Raw genomic sequence first — 19599 nt, forward strand, 5'->3', positions numbered from 1 at the left:
GGACCAGACGCACAGTTACAATTTTAAACATCTTACAACAGTTTCAACATTTGTTACATTTCGATTCTTTAACAATATTACTTGACATTTGACATAAACATTAATATTCACACTGAAACTTGTTTACAGTTTTCTTAACACAATGGCATAAAACAGAAAACAAATTGAAATCAGAACATCAATTACACAAGTTTATCGGAAAATCAGAAGAAAGGAATTACTTCTATGTACAATAGTACAGAGTCGTTGTTGTTACATGTTGTTCCAGCAGGAAAATTCTCACCCACCACTCCCGTGAAACTCAGCCTGCTCTGCAAGACGTGCAACAACTTCCCTGGCCAGCAATATCTCTGGACTTGTCTCCAGTCGAATACAGGTGCGTTGTAGTGGGACGAGAAGCGACTCGTGCGACTTATCAACCAACAGCGCTTATAGATCTACGTGAACAGGTAGAGTAGACGTGGCATAACGTGTCTCTGGACTGTGTTCTCCATCTGTGAGATCGACTGCATGCCAGATTCTGCGCCTGCTTTGCCGCCCGTGGAAGCTACAAAATGTACTAATACGGGTGTTTTAGTATAGGTCGATACCCGGTGCCTCAGAAAGGCTTGTGTTATTGATCTGTAAATGTACTCCACGAGCACTGTTGCAACAATAAATCAGCAAATTGGAAACCTCTGAAAGGGTGTACTAATTTTTGTCCGACAGGATACAAAGTTGACCCTGCCCACGCAGAAGAGGTGGTTAGCAGGCGGTCAGTTGTAGCACAGACGTCCTCTTTACTAACATTAATGTTCACCTACACTTCTTGGTACACTGCATCGTTTTCGAGATATTTAGTTGCCTCAAGCACCTTTTACGTAAATGAATATTTGCTTGTTCATCTTCTACGCATTCTAGTTCACCCAACTATGAGAAAACTCCTGTGAGTTGTTGTGCGCACGCCCATGAAGGTTTCTATGGGTGAATGAGAAGAAACAGGGCTGACATAGGCGCTTATCTCAGAAACTTCTGGAGAAATTTCAATCAAATTTTGTATACAGGGTGTTACAAAAAGGTACGACCAAACTTTCAGGAAACATTCCTCACACACAAAGAAAGAAAATATGTTATGTGGACATGTGTCCGGAAACGCTTACTTTCCATGTTAGAGCTCATTTTATTACTTCTCTTCAAATCACATTAAACATGGAATGGAAACACACAGCAACAGAACGTACCAGCGTGACTTCAGACACTTTGTTACAGGAAATGTTCAAAATGTCCCCCGTTAGCGGGGATACATGTATCCACCTTCCGTCGCATGGAATCCCTGATGCCCTGATGCAGCCCTGGAGAATGGCGTATTGTATCACAGCCGTCCACAATACGAGCACGAAGAGTCTCTACATTTGGTACCGGGGTTGCGTAGACAAGAGCTTTCAAATGCCTCCATAAATGAAAGTCAAGAGGGTTGAGGTCAGGAGAGCGTGGAGGCCAAGGAATTTGTCCGCCTCTACCAATCCATCGGTCACCGAATCTGTTGTTGAGAAGCGTACGAACACTTCGACAGAAATGTGCAGAAGCTCCATCGTGCATGAACCACATGTTGTGTCGTACTTGTAAAGGCACATGTTCTAGCAGCACAGGTAGAGTATCCCGTACGAAATCATGATAACGTGCTCCATTGAGCGTAGGTGGAATAACGTGGGGCCCAATCAAGACATCGCCAACAATGCCTGCTCAAACGTTCACAGAAAATCTGTGTTGTTGACGTGATTGCACAATTGCGTGCGGATTCTCGTCAGCCCACAAATGTTGATCGTGAAAATTTACAATTTGATCACGTTGGAATGAAGCCTCATCCGTAAAGAGAATATTTGCACTGAAATGAGGATTGACACATTGTTGGATGAACCATTCGCAGAAGTGTACCCGTGGAGGCCAATCAGCTGCTGATAGTGCCTGCACACGCTGTACATGGTACGGAAACAACTGGTTCTCCCGTAGCACTCTCCATACAGTGACGTGGGCAACGTTACTTTGTACAGCAGCCACTTCTCTGACGCTGACATTAGGGTTATCGTCAACTGCACGAAGAATTGCCTCGTCCTTTGCAGGTGTCCTCGTCGTTCTAGGTCTTCCCCGGTCGCGAGTCATAGGCTGGAATGTTCCGTGCTCCCTAAGAAGCCGATCAATTGCTTCGGACGTCTTCCTATCGGGACACGTTCGTTCTGGAAATCTGTCTCGATACAAACGTACCGCGCCACGGCTATTGCCCCGTGCTAATCCATACATCAAATGCATCAACTCCGCATTTGTAAACATTGCACTGACTGAAAAACCACGTTCGTGATGAACACTAACCTGTTGATGCTACGTACTGATGTGCTTGATGCTAGTACTGTAGAGCAATGCGTCGCATGTCAAATGAGCTCTAACATGGAAATTAAGCGTTTCCGGACACATGTCCACATAACATCGTTTCTTTATATGTGTGTGAGGAATGTTTCCTGAAAGTTTGGCGGTACCTTTTTGTAACACCCTGTATACATGCCTCATTGTTTCTATAATAATTTGTATGAAAATATTATGGGGATAATATACCCCAACCAGTATTAGGAAGATGGTGGGTGTGAGACGATCAGAAATGAAAACATATTCGATAACGACCGATATTATAATCAAATCCTTAGTTTTCGGATTTGCCACACTTACTGGTGACAGTAACGGTGACGTGTTACCCCTTGTGATTGGGGCAGGGTGCGAAAAAGTGACATACTAACGTATCTCTGCAGCGTCTGAAGGCATTTTTCCAAACATTGGAACATCTCACTTGCAATCTGGAAAAATTTACTGTGACAATAAGATACCAGCAGTACCCCAATATCTAAGGGTTTTCGATGAAAATTTGTGACATAAAAGCATAACTCAAGGAAGTGCGGCCTTGAGGTGCACTGCCACGGTTCGCGCGGCTCTCGCCCCCCCTTCCCACTCCGCCCCCCCCCCCCCCCAATATAGGTTCGAGTCCTCCCTCGAGCGTGGGTGTGAGTGTCGTCCTTAGCGTAAGTAAGTTTAATTTTGATTAAGTAGTGTGTAAGCCCAGGGATCAATGACCTGAGCAGTTTGGTCCCATAGGAACTTTTACCACCAGCACCTCTAGGGTTGAGGGTGAGGATGAGATGGGGTGACACACGGACACGTCCGAAAACAGCCTGTTTGTATTTTTTTCCTGTAAACAGTTAGAATACCTTAAAAGTGTGGAGTGTCATCTGTCTCTTATTTCCGTTGTTCAGCGTATCAACCACATCGTGAGAATGAGCATTGCAGCGAGCCTTTAATTTTGTCAGTGCGCTAAAGATCATGCCACGAGGCTCAATACCACAGATACACTCAACGTCGTCCCTAGAGTCGCATGGTGTGAAACAACAGAGAATCCTCCAGTTTGTCAGCGGTAGTCTCTTTTTTTTCTCTATACGACAATCGGTTACTGGCTGAATTAGAAATGTCCTCAGAACACAGACGAAGCTTCAGGGCGAAAGTCGCTAGAGATACTGATGAAATATGTGTACAAACATGTTTAAAATGTTTGTGAAATATATATGAAACAACCATGAAATTTGTGTACACTGTTGAAGCAGTGGGTAAGATAATAGCCTTTCACTCGGTGCTTCACCATTGCATATATTATGTCCCATGTATTTCATATACGTATATTTCTCATTCATTTTACATATTTTACGGATATCTGTACACATACTTCATACGCATGTATAGAGAATTTCGTCTTCAAGCTACCTCTGAATTATGAGGAAACTTGTGACTCAGACAGTAAGGGTGTCCGACCTAACTTCACCGCCTCATACAGTTCCGAAATGAAACAAAATGTAAAAAAATGCATTTGGCCAGGGATACACCTATGTCAGGGGCGCACACAATGGGCAGGAATGCAGAATTCCTACAAGTAAACAACCATGACTTTCAGCACAAAGTTTCGTTTCTTAAAATCACGCACTTATGTTCCTTGCTCCCAAACTGAAAACTAGAGGTGCAATTAGTAATGGCAGATTTAGTTTCACTACTCTAAACTTTGTAACTTCTGGTATACTTAGACATTGATGATGAAAACTGTGCTACGGTCCCTGCCGTAATGCTGTATTGCCGTAATGCGGATTGCCTACACTGTCCTGAAGCCAGCTGCAGGCAACTATTGATCTGAGCATTACGGCAGAAATTGTGGCGCCGTTGCCATCCTTTAAAGTCTATGTATTTCAGAAGGTATAGAATTTAGAATAATGGAAAGAAGTCTGTCGGCGCTAACTGTGCTCTAGTTTTCATTTCCGTCGTAAAAACGAATATCAGACATTTAAAAAGAAGTAACTTTGAGTTGAAAGTGATGTTTGTTTACATTGATGAATTACTCATTCCACTGCGTCACTGATATAAGTGCATCCCTGGCCAATTAAATTTCGGAAATCTGCCCAAGTATTTCAGTCCAGCGAATTCGATAAATTTTTATATGCTAATTTTTTGTACAAAGCGGGCGTGCCTAACGCGGAAACGGATGCAAATTTTAAGAATTAATTAATAATTCATTTTATAATTCGGAAAATACACTGAAGTGCCGAAGACACTGGTATAGGTATGCGTATTAAAATAAAGCGATATGTAAACAGACAGAATACGGCGCTGCACTCAGTAACGCCTGTACAAAGTGTCTGGCGGTTACTGCTGCTACAATGGCAGGTTATCAATATACGAAGTGAGTTTGGACGTGTTGTATAATTGGCGCCCGAGCGATGGGACACAGCAACTCCGAGGAAGCGATGAAGTTGGGATTTTCCCGTACGACCATTTCACGAGTGTACCGTGAATATGGGGAATCCGGTAAAACATCAACTTTCCGACATCACTGCGGACGGAAAAAAATACTGCAAGAACGGGACCAACGACAACTAAAGAGAATCGTTCAACGAAACAGAAGTGCAATCCTTCCGCAAATTGTGCAGATTTCAATGCTGGGCTATCAACAAGTGTCAGCCTACGTACCAGTCTATGAAACATGATCGATATGGGCTTTCGGAGCCGAAGGTCCGCTCGTGTACCCTTGATGACTGCACAACACAAAGCTTTACGCCTCGCTTGGGCCCATCAATCCTGACATCGGACTGTTGATGACTGGAAACATATTACTTTGTCAGACTAGTCTCGTTACAATTGTATCGAGCGGATGGAAGTGCACAGGTGTGGAGACAACCTCATGAATCCATGGACCCAGCATGTCAGCAGGAGAGTATTCAAGTTGACGGAGACTCTGTAATGGTTTGGGGCGTGTACAGTTGGTGTGGTATGGGACACCTCATACTTGTAGATACAACTCTGAAAGGTTACACGTACCTAAGTATTCTGTCTGATTACCTACATCCATTCGTGTCCATTGTGCATTTCGACGGACTTCTGCAATTCCAGCAGTATAATAGAACACCCCACATGTCCAGAATTACTACAGAGTGGCTCCAGGACCGCGCTACTTAGTTTAAACACTTCCACTGACCACCAAACTTCCCAGACATTAACATTATTGAATATATTTGGAATGCGTTGCAAAGTGATGTTCAGAATAGATCTCTACCCCCTCGTTCTCTTACGGATTTACCCTGCGGGATTCATCGTGTGAATTCCCTCCAGCACTACTTGAAGCATTAGTCGAGTCCATGCCACGTCCTGCTGATGCAGTTCTGTGTGCTCGCGGGGGCCCTACAGGATACTAGGCAGGTGTACCAGTTTCTTTCGCTCTTGAGTGTAATTTACACATTAACTCTGTGTTACAGTATTCATTAGTTATTCACGAATCTACAAGGATGCTAATTTTTGCAAAAACGTTGTTCAGCCCTTACGATGCAGTTAAGCGGTGCAAAACCAAGAAAAGACGTTTGTACAGAGCGGTGCTGCCCAGTGGACAACAAACCGCACCGCACTGTGCAACAACGAACAAGTTACGCAGTGTCTGTACATCAAAGGAAATGATTCGTTCATGAATGCTCTGTTTGTCAGCGTATTGCGTTTTTCCTTATTACTGACGCACGTGGGATCACAATGAAATGTTGTTTGGCATCTACGAACACTCTACTTCATTCTGTGCAGTGAAACAGCTTGATGTTGTTCGACTAAATAATGGTCTTACCTGGCAAGGTGAAGTATTTTAAAGAAATGCACTGTCTACAGTACTTGCTGCCAGTCTCAGTTGACTAGTATCACTTTAAGTGATAATATGATGTCAAACACAAATTATGTGTCGTTAACACTAAACGATAAGTTTAAAATATTCGTGACGAATGAGAAAGATAAGCCCCCTGAGCGCTAATAAAGTTGCATTTCAAATGCGGTTAAACACAAATTTAATATACTTTAAGAGAAAGAGACAAGGATAAGATACAGGATTAATGGTTGAAAGAGAGCGGCAAATGAAATAATTAGGCGAAAAGACGGGAAATGAAGGAATTAGCGAGGTAGTGTGGAATTGGTTCGTAAGTGTGCGAGCAAATGACTTAGTCTGGACCCACGTTGCAAAGCGAGGCTCTGAAAGTTGCTAAAAGGCTTGGAAACGCCGAGTTTAGGCATCCACAGGATAGCTGGACAATTTCAGAGCTAGGCACATCATTTGGAATGAAAATATGGGTGAGGAGGCTAAGGATATGCGGGTAAGTAAAGCAACAGAATGGAAGACAATACTGTAAAACTTAATTGCGAATTATAACACAAAAGACGTGTTCAGTGTCTATGAAATGGAACTGTTTTATCGCGCACAGCCTTCAAAATCTCTAGCAATTCGAGGCGAAAAGTGCACCGAAGGAAAAATGCCCAAAGAGTCTCACAGTATTGTACAGTATTGTCTTCCATTCTGTTGCTACACTTATCTGTACATCCTTAGCCTCCGCAGACATATTTTCATTCCAGACGATGTTGTGCCTATCTTTGAACTTGTCCAGACATCCCGGGGATGCCTTAAACTCCGCATTTCCAAGCTCTTTAACGACTTTCAGAGCCTCACTGTGCAACGTGGGTCCTGACCAAGGTTTTTGTCCGCACACTTACGAACCATTTCCAATCTATATCGTTAATTTCTTCATTTCCCGTCTTCATCGCCTGTTTATTTCATTTGCCCGTTCCCTTTTATCCATTCATCCCATATCTTATCCTTGTTTCTTAAAGTATATTAAATCTGTGTTTAACCACATTTGAAATGCAACTTTATTTCGCACACAGGGAGTTTGTCTTTCACGTTCGCCTCGATTACATTAATTTCATCGTTAAGTGTTAACGACACATAAACTTTGTTTGACGTCATTTCATCACTTAAAGTGCAACGAGCCAACTGAAACTGGCAGCAAATAATGTAGACAGTGCATTTCTTTGAAATGCTTGACCTTGCGTGTAAAACCATTATTTAACCCTCAGTTGGTAACATCCGTCTCTTAGGCGGATATAAAGCTATGCTTCGGTTTTGAGTTGAACTTGCTACTGTGTGGACGTCATTGTTTCATTTCCCCGCTAGTATTGTTCTACTTGCTCACAAATGTCAGTCACATCGTATCAAAGGCGGATATTACTGTAGAGGTAAGATTTTTACTCTGTCTGACAGACGAATGTTACTCTAAGCGAATGAGTTTCTTTGTGTTATACTTATTACTTTTCAAATATCTCATTACTTGTAGATGGCTACTAGTGGATGGATACCTTGTGTATCAAAAAGAAGCAAAAGAATGGTGCTTAAGGCTTTAGAGCAGTTTGAAGAAAGCGATGATGATTATCATTCAGACGAATCTTCCTGAAGAAGATCACCTATCAGATTCAGACCGTGACAGTGATTCTAAAATAGATGTGAATGATATTCTCTGCATATCCGAGAATGGACAAGGTGGTGTTGACTCTTTCAGTATAGGGAAAATGATGACACCGAAACTGAAAATTTATCATGGCAAGATGAACTGTTTCAGTTGGAGTTCCAGAGCTCCCAATTGCGGTACTAAGACACCATACAAAAATGTAATGAAAATTAGATTGTCATTGTGGTTAGGCCCTGCCAATCAGTTAGTAACGATCCAGACCCAGAAGTAATATGGCTTTTAATTTTTAAAACTGAGATATTGGACGAGATAGTAGTTTATACCTACTCAAAACCACGAGTTATGAGGAATAAATTACAAAATCCTTCGTCTTACAGTTATAAAGATACAGACAAAATTGAAATAGAGGCAGTGATTGGTGTGAAGGTTCTATGTTCCAGTTTCAAGTCTGGACGTGAAAACGTGGCATAAAAAAAATGGCTCTGAGCACTATGGGACTTAACTTCTAAGGTCATCAGTCCCCTAGAACTCAGAACTACTTAAACCTAACCTAAGGACAACACATAAATCCATGCCCGAGGCAGGATTCGAACCTGCGACCGTAGCGGTCGCGCGGTACCAGACTGTAGCGCCTAGAATCGCTCGGCCACTGCAGCCGGCAAAACTTGGGATCAAGTTTCGCAAATGACTGTACTGGATGTCCCATTTTTAGTGTAACCATATCTCTAAAACGATGAGATGTTTTACTGGTGGCTCTAAGGTTTGACGATGCATCTATTCGCAAATAAAGGAAAAGAGATGATCCTGCATCAGCTGTGTCCAATATTATCAACATCTTTATTTCTAATTGTAAGAAGGTATATTCAATTGGGGCTGATGCATGTGTTGATGAGAGTCTAATCCCATTTAAAGACAGATGCCGATTCAAAATATTTATGCCCAAGAAACCTGCTAAATATGTCATAAAGGTCATGTACCTAACAGATTCTCATTCTTCATATCTGTAAAATGCTTACTTTTATGTGGGGAAAGATAGTAATGGAGCAACACTATCTGAGGAAGAGAAAAAGTTCCAAAAGCCAACACAGTCTGTGATTCGTCTTTCCAAAAGTATATACCGGACAAACAGGTATATCACACCAGACAATTGGTTTTCCTTCACTGAATTGTGTAAGGAGCTGCTGAGAAACAGGCTGACATATGTTGGAACTCTAAAATCCAACAAAAGTGAAGTTCCAAAAGCGCTTCTTCCCAACCCAAAGAAAGAAGTGGGATCCAGTGTTTATGGTTTTACTAAGAATCTTACACTAATGTCTTTTGTTCCAAAAAAATCTAAGGAAGTTTTAGCGCTTTCTTCACTGCACAACACTGCGTATAGTGATGAAAGTAGCATCAAACCAGAAATCATCAGTTTCTATAATGCCACAAAATCTGGCGTAGACGCACTAGGCCGGCCGAAGTGGCCGCGCCGTTCTGGCGCTGCAGTCTGGAACCGCGAGACCGCTACGGTCGCAGGTTCGAATCCTGCCTCGGGCATGGATGTGTGTGATGTCCTTAGGTTAGTTAGGTTTAACTAGTTCTAAGTTCTAGGGGACTAATGACCTCAGCAGTTGAGTCCCATAGTGCTCAGAGCCATTTGAACCATTTTTAGACGCAGTAGACATGAAGTGCAGCAACTACTCAGCTACCTGGAGAACAAGGAGATGGCCACTGGCAGTATTTTACTTTCTAATATCTGTGAGCTGCTCAAATGCCTATGCTATGTATCTTCATAAAGGTACGATGTCAAGATTTGAGTTCATGAAGAGCATAGGAACGTACTTAATCAGACGTCATATGCAGAGAAGGCTCCAGCTTCCAAACTTACCAGATGAGCTCAGGAAAATTACTTCAGGTATTCTGGGTAAAAAGCAAAGAGATAGGAATCCAACACAAAGGAAAACAAGCGACAAGCCAGAAAAGAGAAAAAACTGTCGTTACTATCCCTACACATTGAACAGAATGACGGTTACAAGTGTGAGAAACGTGATAAACCCAATTGCTTACTGTGCTCCATGAAAATATGTAAAACGTGTGTAGAAAGTTTGTAATTTGTTCCATTTCTTTGCATATATATCAAGGTATTTGAGAAAACACATGTCAAGTTTAGAAACTATTTCATTTAAAACAGTCATATTAAATTTTATTAATTTGGCAAAGGAATGATATACTTAATAAACCATTTCATGTAAAAACTAGTACTTAATTCTATAATTTTTTCGTACTGTATTGTAAAATGTGATTGAAAAATTATGAAAATATTAGTATTAATTTTTCATCAAGTCTTTAAATTGTGATTTATTTTCGATATTCACTACAGTGGAAATTCTTTGAAAAATTTGGTAATCTAAGTCTTCCAGACGGATGTTACCATACAAGCAAATTTTTCACATGTTGCCAACTAAGGGTTAAAGGAACAGCATCAACCTCTTTCACTGAGCAAACTGCAGCAGAATGTTCGAAGGTGCCAAACAATGTTGCATTGTGCTCCCTCGTGCGTCAGTAATAAGGAAAAACGCAAAACGCCAACAAACAGTTCACTCACGAACGAACCATTTCCTTTGATGTACCGTAAACTGTTCGTTGTTGCACAGTGCGGCGCGGATTGATGTCCACACGGCAGCGCCGCGCTGTAAAAACGTGTTCTCTTGGTTTTGCGCCACTTAATTGCACTCTAAAGACTGTACCACCTTTGTGTTAAAAGTAGCATCCTTGTAGATTCGACAATAACTCAAGTATACTGTAATACACAAGCGCTGTATAAGCTCCTTCAAGCATTATACAATGAATTATTAATTTATCTCCTAAAATTTGCTCTTTTCCACATCAGGCACGTTCCGCTTTATACAAAAAATTAACAAATAAAAATTTACCGAATGCTCCGGACTGAAATACTTGTACGGTTTGGGCAGATTTACGAAGTATACCCTTCCACATTGATCAAGTTGTATCTGCATTTGAAATCAAATCTGCACTTAATAATACCCAAACGGATCTGGTAATGACTTTTGAAAAGCAACATCTAAGTGTAATTTATCCTACTACTTCGATTTTGCTGTAGCTGGCCCTAAAAATTTTTCATGGCTTATCGGTGGCAGCAGAAACTTGGTCCTGCTCGAAGTGATGTGCATAAAATGTGCAGTGTAGCAGCAAGGAAGCTAAATGTGAATGAAGAAGCCTTTCGCAGTGCAGTGCAAGGACGGTCAACTGTTCTGTATTTCGCTCTGTGCAATGCGGCGACGCACAAAATCAGAAAATACGAAAATTCTTTCGTGAGGAGATAGTGGGAAAATCCGTATTTGCCGCATGATTGAAAGTAATTGACCTTCAGATAGCTGTACTGCAAAAATGGAAATCATTGACTATCGCAATCATCCCTATAAATTTATTTTCTGTAACAGATTTTACTCTGCCAAATGAATAATTACTAAAAATGGTAAAGGGATGATAAAATCTAGAACCTCTTACCCCAAGCCGTATAAATAGATGACTTTACTTAAGTACATCTGAACAATGAAATTAACTAACCCAAACCAATACACAGGGTGAAAAGCATTTAAACCGAAAAACTCTGGGAGGTTGTAGGGGACATCAAAACAAATATTTTTCCCTAATGTCATTTTTTCCTATGAGGATTATTTAAACCGGTGGAGGCCGTATTACGCTCGTCAGTTGTTAGAGGCCTATTACGATCTTCAGTTGTTAGAGGGCGTATTACGCTCTTCAGTTGTAGGCAACTGCTGTCCACAAGTGTAGCAGTGCATTGTCTCTGTTTACTAATGGAGTGATACACCTGGAGTGAGTACACTGATATGGTTGGTGCGTACTACGTAGCGCACCACAACGGACGAGCTGCACAGCGGGTTTATCAACAATATCCTAATCGCCGTATCCCGCATCATACGACCTTTGCTGCTGTGTACCAACGTCTGCGTGAGACCGGGTCATTTAGCAGATTACCTTGACAGGGACGCCGTCGCATCGTAAGAACGCTGCAATTTGAGGAAGCTGTCTTGCAGCATGTGGAGCGGGATCCTTCAATCAGTGCGGTTCTGCGTTAATGTGTGGGTCGGTATTGTTGGGGACTGATTAATTGGGCCGTATCTGCTACCTAGGCCATTAAATGGCAGGCACTATTACAATTTTCTCGCCAGGGCATTGCCAGAATTGCTGGAAGACATCCCGCTCCCTACAAGACAACGCATGTGGTTCCAACATGACGTGGCGCCGGCACATTTCGGTCGTCGTGTGCGTATATTCCTGGACCGACGGTTCCCAGAAACGTGGATTGGCAGAGTTGGTCCTGTACCATGGCCTGCTCGATCCCCAGACATGTCCCCTCTGGACTTTTTTGTGTGGGCTAGATGCGCAATCCTGTTCACGCAACTCCTGTTGAATAGGAAGAGGATCTGGTTGCCTGGATAGTAGCAGCAGCAGGAACAAGTCAGGATACTTGGGGTTTTTGCCCGTGTCAGACAGAACATGATCCGACGGTGTAATCTTTGTTTACGTGTCAATGGAGGCATTTTTGAAAATCTAATGTAACTGAAATTTGGTTGTGTTATTGTGTTGTCTCTTGGTCATAAAAAAATGGAAAAGTGCTTGTTGGTTTAATTAATTTGCGACCAGAGAAATCTTCTTATACCGGTTTAAATACTCCTCATAGGAAAAAAATGACATAAGGCAAAAATATTTGTTTTGATGCCCCTACAACCTCCCAGAGTTTGTTGGTTTAAATACTTTCCACTCTGTAGAAAAATTCCACTAGAACTTTCTGTAATTCATGCACATCATAATTATGTGCAAGCATCAGTATAGCAACAATTGTACCTGCTACTCAGCATTTCTGAAATGAATCTTTTCCAAATGACATTTCAAAATTAATCCTTTTTTTGTGTTACCGTTTGACAGCTGGAGCGGCACTAGCGCCCCAAGCGGTCAGAAATTACAGTCACAAGCGTCGTAAGGATATTTGTTTTTCATTATTTTCTACTTAATTAACGGAGTAGTTGCTTTCCATGCGTTAGTAAGTTACCAAGAGATATGAATTACCGTGAAATACATGTGCAAGCAGGGGAATCGTACTGATTCAATGGTATAAGATGCAACTCATTCATGAAAAAATACTTTCGAAAATGCCTGCGTTTGTAGCTTATTCCGCTTAAAGCAAGAGAATATAACACATTTCATGCATGAGTGGCATACATTTCTGTAGTTGTCGGTTATTATCATACCCAATTTCGTTGACACTACAAAAATTTTAACAGAGTCCAATGATTCCCTCTTTCATACACTTCATACGACTTTGCAATACACGAAAATTTTTGCAAATATAATTACTTTTGCTTAAAAAGCGAATATGTTGAAGATTCTTGCCATTTGTGGCTCAGATTTAGCAAAAATAGTGGAATTGTTTTCTCCTGTGTTTGGTACAGTTCTGTAGCTTTTGACCATTTATTATCACGTCTCTGTGGATGTTCCTTAAGCTACGTTTCCGGTAGCTTATTTTATACGTTAAATAATATAGGTAATGCATTTCATGTAGGTTCTCTCCGTTCCGAATTCTCTGATTTGGGTGAAAGAGTAGCCAACAACACCCTGTCTTGTTGGACAGATATATGATGCCGCTCTGTAAGGGGTACGGTTATCTGGTGTTTATTAGAAATTTTTTGTTATTAAAGGAAAATGTCTGTGCGTTACAAGAGAATCGTAAATAAACCGTCCTGTAATACATAGTTTTGTTTCTCCCAGGGTCCTTAAGAAACTAAATAATCACAAATGTGGCGTAACGTTTTAGTTACTGTCTATTTTTATGGCGCTTCAATCACTCTACGTTACAAATTAGTATGAACGTTAGTATTCGCTCTCATCCGATATCGTATTCAGAACTGTGGCTTTCTGGCCCCTTGTGGCACTGCTATCGCTGGGGGTAAGAAAAACGAGACGCAGTGTCGCTACTGTTATACTGTGGTCGCATAGCCAATACCCGTCTCATTCACTAGCTTCTCTCATAATGATTACAGCAATGATAATGCTACTGCCTCTCAAAGATCACATTGCTTATATTCAGAACCTCTGTGGCGTAACATATCGACTTTGGGAAACTACAGTTTGAAAAATCTTTAGTGCATATATACACTGAAGAGCCAAAGGAACTGGTCCACCTGCCTAATATCGTATAGGACCCCCGCGAGCAGGCAGAAGTGCATCAGCAGGACGTGGCATGGACTCGACTAATGTCTGAAGTAGTGCTGGAGCGAATTCACACCATGAATCCTGCAGGGCTGTCCAGAAATCCGTAAGAGTACGAAGGGGTGGAGATCTCTTTTGAACAGCTCGTTACAAGACATCCCAGGTATGCTCAATAATGTTAATGTCTGGGGAGTTTGGTGGCCAGCAGAAGTGTTTAAACTCAGAAGAGAGTTCCTAGAACAACTCTGTAACAATTCTGGCCGTGTAGAGTGTCGCATTGTACTGCTGGAATTGCCCAGGTCCGTCGGATTGCACAATGGACATGAATAGATGAAGGTGATGAGAGGCACACACCCCACACCATTACAGAGCCTCTACGAGCTTGAACAGACCCCAGCTGACATGCAGGGTCCATGGATTCATGAGGTTGTCTACATACCTGTACGTGCCCCTATTTGAAACGAGACTCGTAAGACAAGGCAACATCTTTCCAATCATCAACAGTCCAATGTCGGTGTTGATGGGCCCAGGCGAGGCGTATCAACGGTACACGAGCCCATATCGATGATGTTTCGTTGAATGGTTCGCACTCTGACACTTTTTGATGGCGCAGCATTCATATCTGCAGCAATTTACGGAAGGGTTGCATTTCTGTCACGTCGAACGATTTTCTTCAGTCATCGTTATTCCCGTTCTTCCAGGATTTTTTCCGTCCGCAGCGATGTCGGAGATTTGATGTTATATCGGATTCCTGATATTCACGGTACACTCATGAAATGGTCGTACAAGAAAATCCCCGCTTCATCGCTACCTCACAGATACTGTGTCCCGTCGCTGTTGCGCCGACGACACAACGTTCAAACTCACTCAAATCTTCGTAAGTCGCCATTTTAGCAGCAGTAACCGACCTAACAACTGCGCGAGTTGTCTTACATAGGCGTTGCCGACCGCAGCGCCATATTCTGCCTATTTACATATCTCCGTATTTGAATACGCGTGCCTATACCAGTTTCTTTGGCGCTTCAGTGTATAAATTATTACACATCCAGTGAAAATATACAGCTTACATCACTTTTCTTGAGTATAAAAAATAAGGTAGTATAGTTTTTCGTAAGGTAGAATAGTTTTTCGTAATTTAGCTAAACAATGTTAACAATTAACATTGGTGTTGTCACCAAATATAAGTGAAGAAGCAAGTACACAAAGCTGTTGAACGTAGTGAGTAAAATTGTACACGATAGTTTAACACTGGGTTGAAATGCATCACGCCCTCTATCAATACGTGCTTCAGACGCAGATGAAGAGCCACTCTGAGGAAGATCTTTGACACTGCCTCTGTTTTTAGTTTTTGAACCACCACACTATGCTTGTTTTTGCCGGCAGTGTCTTTCCATTTTGGCGTCGACAATTCTGCAGTAGCGTTGTCACAGATTTCGATTCTGCACAACAGATGACCCACAGCACCTACTCCTAGCCTTTCACCTTTGTGATGCACTCCAGGTAAAAATCTGCAACAAGGGACAAAGGAAAACAAGTTTTAGGGCTGTGGTTCTTCAATTTCTCCAGGCGTATTTCATGATGAAAAAAATGTCGGATGAACAGCCTGGTGTGAGTGTACAAAGGACACAATATTTCGGCAATCGACCTTGTTACCATCACCAGGTGTGCTGATGTACTGCAAAGGCTTGCTTTGTGTCACTCGAAGTTGCAGCTTCGTTAGGTTTAAGGGTTAGCAGGTCTAGCTGCTTTTCCTGCTTCTTCCTCTGGTTGATTTTCATTTCATCGCTTCTTGGTGTATTTCTCCTGGTTTGACGCTCTTCCTTTTCCTTCCTCTTGCTGCCTGAGCAACATTGCTACTCTCGTAGGAAGTCCAGCCATCTCGTTGTCTTTCGCAAGTGAATCTGGTTTCCCAGATTCCTGATGAGAGGATTTGCAAATCTCCTCGTGTCGGCATAGAAGAGTCTCGCCGACTGCTTGAAACGGTCCTTCAGCATCGGCACACCCGTTAGCCGATACAGTTCGGCCATGCTGAAGTCACGCGGAAGATGTGGTGCCCGTCCCAGGCACCTGTTCTGGATTTTCTGGAGACTGCTGATATGAGTCTCGGCGGCATTCCCCCACACCACGGCGGTGTAGTCCAGCACGGGCCTGATAAGTGCCAGGTACAGTGTCTTTCAGCAGTGTGGAGAGTGTGTGGTCGTGGGATTCAGGAAGGGGTAGAGGAGGCGCCGTACCTTGCCGGCCCGAGTGGCCGAGCGGTTAAAGGCGCTACAGTCTGGAACCGCACGACCGCTACGGTCGCAGGTTCGAATCCTGCCTCGGGCATGGATGTGTGTGATGTCCTTAGGTTAGTTAGGTTTAAGTAGTTCTAAGTTCTAGGGGACTTATGACCACAGCAGTTGAGTCCCGTAGTGCTCAGAGCCATTCGAACCATTTTTTTTTTTTTTTTTTTTTTTTTTTTGAGGCGCCGTACCCCTAATTCGGTGATGTGCTTCTTCCACTTAAGGTGCTGATCCAGTGTGACAGCCAGGTAGCGGCCGGTGTTCGACCATGGGATGGGGCCTCCCATGATGTGGATTGGTGGCAGAGCTTCAGGTATAAGTTTCCTCGTGAAGATCACAGCCTGCCTCTTTGCTGCATTGAAATGGAGCCGCCACTTGGTGGCCAAAGCTCCTAGCTCGTTGCAGGCTATTTGTAGTCTTCCTCGCATCAGATGTGGGTTGATGCTCTTGGTTTACAGGGCTGTATCATCGGCATACAGCCCTGTCTGCACCCGTTGCGGTCGCGGTATGTCCGCCGTGAATAGGGTATACAAGAGGGGCCCCAATACTGAGCCCTGTGGGACTCCGGCGGCTATTTCTCGTGCTGTTGAGGTCCCATCTTCTATCTTCAAATGCAAGGTACGTCCCACCAGATAGCAGTGGATCAGGCGGGCGTGTGACACCGGAACTCCCTGTACTAGTAACTTGTAGACTAGTCCGTCGTGCCATACGCTGTCGAAGGCGCGGGAACGTCTAGAAGTACTGCCCCAAGGTACTCCCTCTTCTCCAGCGCCCCCATCTCCCGCTCCACTACTCGCAGCAGTTTGTGTGTTGTCCCGTTCCCCCTCCTGAAGCCGAACTGCTCGTCGGGAAGCAGGCCTTCTTCTCCGACGTGATGGTGCAGTCTCCTGACATAGATTCGCTCACATACCTTTGAGACTGTAGGTAGCAGGCTGAGGGGCCGGTAATTTTGCGCCAGCCTGTTGTCTTTGCCGGCCTTAGGGATCGCCACGACTTCCACATGTTTCCAGGCGGAGGGGTAGTGGCCAGTCCTAAGAATGGCGTTGAACATCTTCGTGAGTAGTTTCACAGCCTCTGGGGGGAATTCCTACAGGATTGCGCCGCCGACGTGCACCCGCTTTGCGCGGGTCGAGGTGCAGTAGCTGCCGTTGAACCTGTTCTTCCGTTGTGGGTTCGATAAAGTCCTCAGGGTCTTCTGCCGCGAGGTATACACGGAGCCTATCTTCCACTATTCGGATATGGTCGTTATCTACTTCTTCTTCAACTAGCGTGAAGTTGGCCGCGAAGATATCGACCAGTACCCCGGCTCTGGCGCCAGGCTCGGCCACTGCATGCTGTCTGACGTGTAGTGGCGGGACTCGTTGCCTTCTGCCAAGGAACTGCTTGGTTGCTTGCCAAGCAGTGCCGTCTGCGATGTTCAGCATAGCTTTTCTCCCAGCCCAGTCCATGTGTTCCGCGACCGCGTACTGTATGGTGAGGCGCATTCGGTTGATCCGGTTTCTCGTCGCCGCTTGGCGGGTGACGTACCACTCTCGGACCGGCTGGTTCTTCTCCCGGATCATCTGCAGGATGTCCGGTGGTAGCTGGCGGGAGAACTCGTGCAGCTTCTGACGTCTGTACCGCGTTGCAGCATCAGCCGCGCTGATCGCGAGATGCGTGAACGCTGCAAGTGTGGCGTCCACATCATCAACATCAGGATCCCGCACCGTGGCGAGCGTCTCTCACAGGTGCTCCCGGAAGTGTTTCCAGTCGGTGTGGAAGTAGGTCTTGCGTCCTACAGGTGGTGCGGCCCCGTCTGTGCTCAGATCGAAGATCAGTGGCAGGTGATCTGAGGAAAAGGCCACATGTGTCGTTGCGACTGCGTCGTGGGTCACCCCTTTGATGATCGCGATGTCTAGGACATCCAGGCAGCCTCAGCACTACTGTGTCATTATCTTCGGCCACCTTAAGAAGCTTCCTACCGCTGGTTGTGATGACCCTGGAGTTCCACTCGTGGTGCTTCGCGTTGAATTCGCCATCGATAAAGATTTTCCCGTGCATTGACAACAGCGTCTCGAAGTCCTGTTGTAGGAGTTCTCTAGGCTTCCGGTACACTTGACCCACTGAAGTGCTGACTGCGACGCCTGTTGTTACTAGTCGCGTCAGCTCCGGTAGCTGGATATGGTGGTGTCGCAGCGTTCTTCTTACGTAGAGTGCAGTTTTTCCGCATGCTGTTGGTGTATCGTCACGATAGCACCTATAGTTAGGTGCCCTCAGCGTTTAGGCCGAGCTTGGTCATGTCTCATACACGTGGCACACATCCATGTCCTCGTCGCGTATAAACTGCCTAAATTCGCCCTGCTGTTGCCTTATGCTGTTTCCGTTCCACTCGCAGACGGTGAGACCTGTGATGTAATTAGGCATCATGGGTGTTGTTGGCTTCTCTTGTGGTGTTGCATTGGTTGACCGTAGTCAGTGCAGACACAATCATCTGCGGTAGTTGGAGTAGCAGCTGTTTGAACTCCCACAGCATGTCTCGTAGTTCTGCGGCCTCGGAGGTGGTGTGGCGGGCGTAGGTGGTGGGGGGTCCCGCTGTGATGGCCTCCCTCCTCCGCGCCGTCTCTGCCCGGCGTCTCGTGCTCCTCTCGTGGCGGTCGGGGAACGCCTACCGCTGCGCGGCTAGACCGCTCCCCCTGCCGCGCCTGCTCGGCGTGTTGCTGTGCTGCTCTTGCAGAGTTTCTCATGCGGTCACTGCCGCGGTCGCTACTGATGCTGCAGATGCTGAACTCTCCTCGCTGGTGCCTGCCGCCCTTTTGCAGCTGCTTTTTTGAAGGCTTTGCAGCCACGGAAGCTGGCGACGTGCTCTTCATTGCAGTTGCAGCACGTGTGTCTTCTCGATTGGAAACAGACATTCCCGGCTCAGGTGCTCCCCAGCACACTTTTGGCAGCGTGGGGACGTTTTGCAGTATTTTGCCAGGTGGTCAATTCCCTGGCAGTTGACGCATTGAAGTGGGCCTCTTCGCCTCCTCAGTTTTCCAACTGTGACCCCGCTGACACTTCCCACTCTCGTTTCTTGAAAGATGCTCCTATGCTCCGGTGAGTCATCCACTCAGAGGGCCATAGACACGGGTTCCCAGGTAGATGCCGTGTTTCTTGACTTCCGCAAGACGTTCGATACAGTTCCCCACAGCCGTTTAATGAACAAAGTAAGAGCATATGGACTGTCAGACCAATTGTGTCATTGGATTGAAGAGTTCCTAGATAACAAAACGCAGCATGTC

The 19599-nt window shown here is 44.4% G+C and overlaps 1 non-coding gene across 1 annotated transcript; it reads left to right on the plus strand.

The window, feature by feature from the left end:
• The first annotated feature begins 16298 nt into the window (after positions 1-16298).
• Trnas-gga (transfer RNA serine (anticodon GGA)) lies at positions 16299-16382 on the plus strand. Its single transcript is given in 2 exon segments — positions 16299-16338; positions 16348-16382. It is a non-coding gene; the product is annotated as a tRNA-Ser (tRNA).
• The last annotated feature ends 3217 nt before the right edge of the window (positions 16383-19599 follow it).

The sequence above is a fragment of the Schistocerca nitens genome, chromosome 1 (assembly GCF_023898315.1).
Source record: "Schistocerca nitens isolate TAMUIC-IGC-003100 chromosome 1, iqSchNite1.1, whole genome shotgun sequence".
NCBI classification, from domain to species: Eukaryota; Metazoa; Arthropoda; class Insecta; order Orthoptera; family Acrididae; genus Schistocerca; species Schistocerca nitens.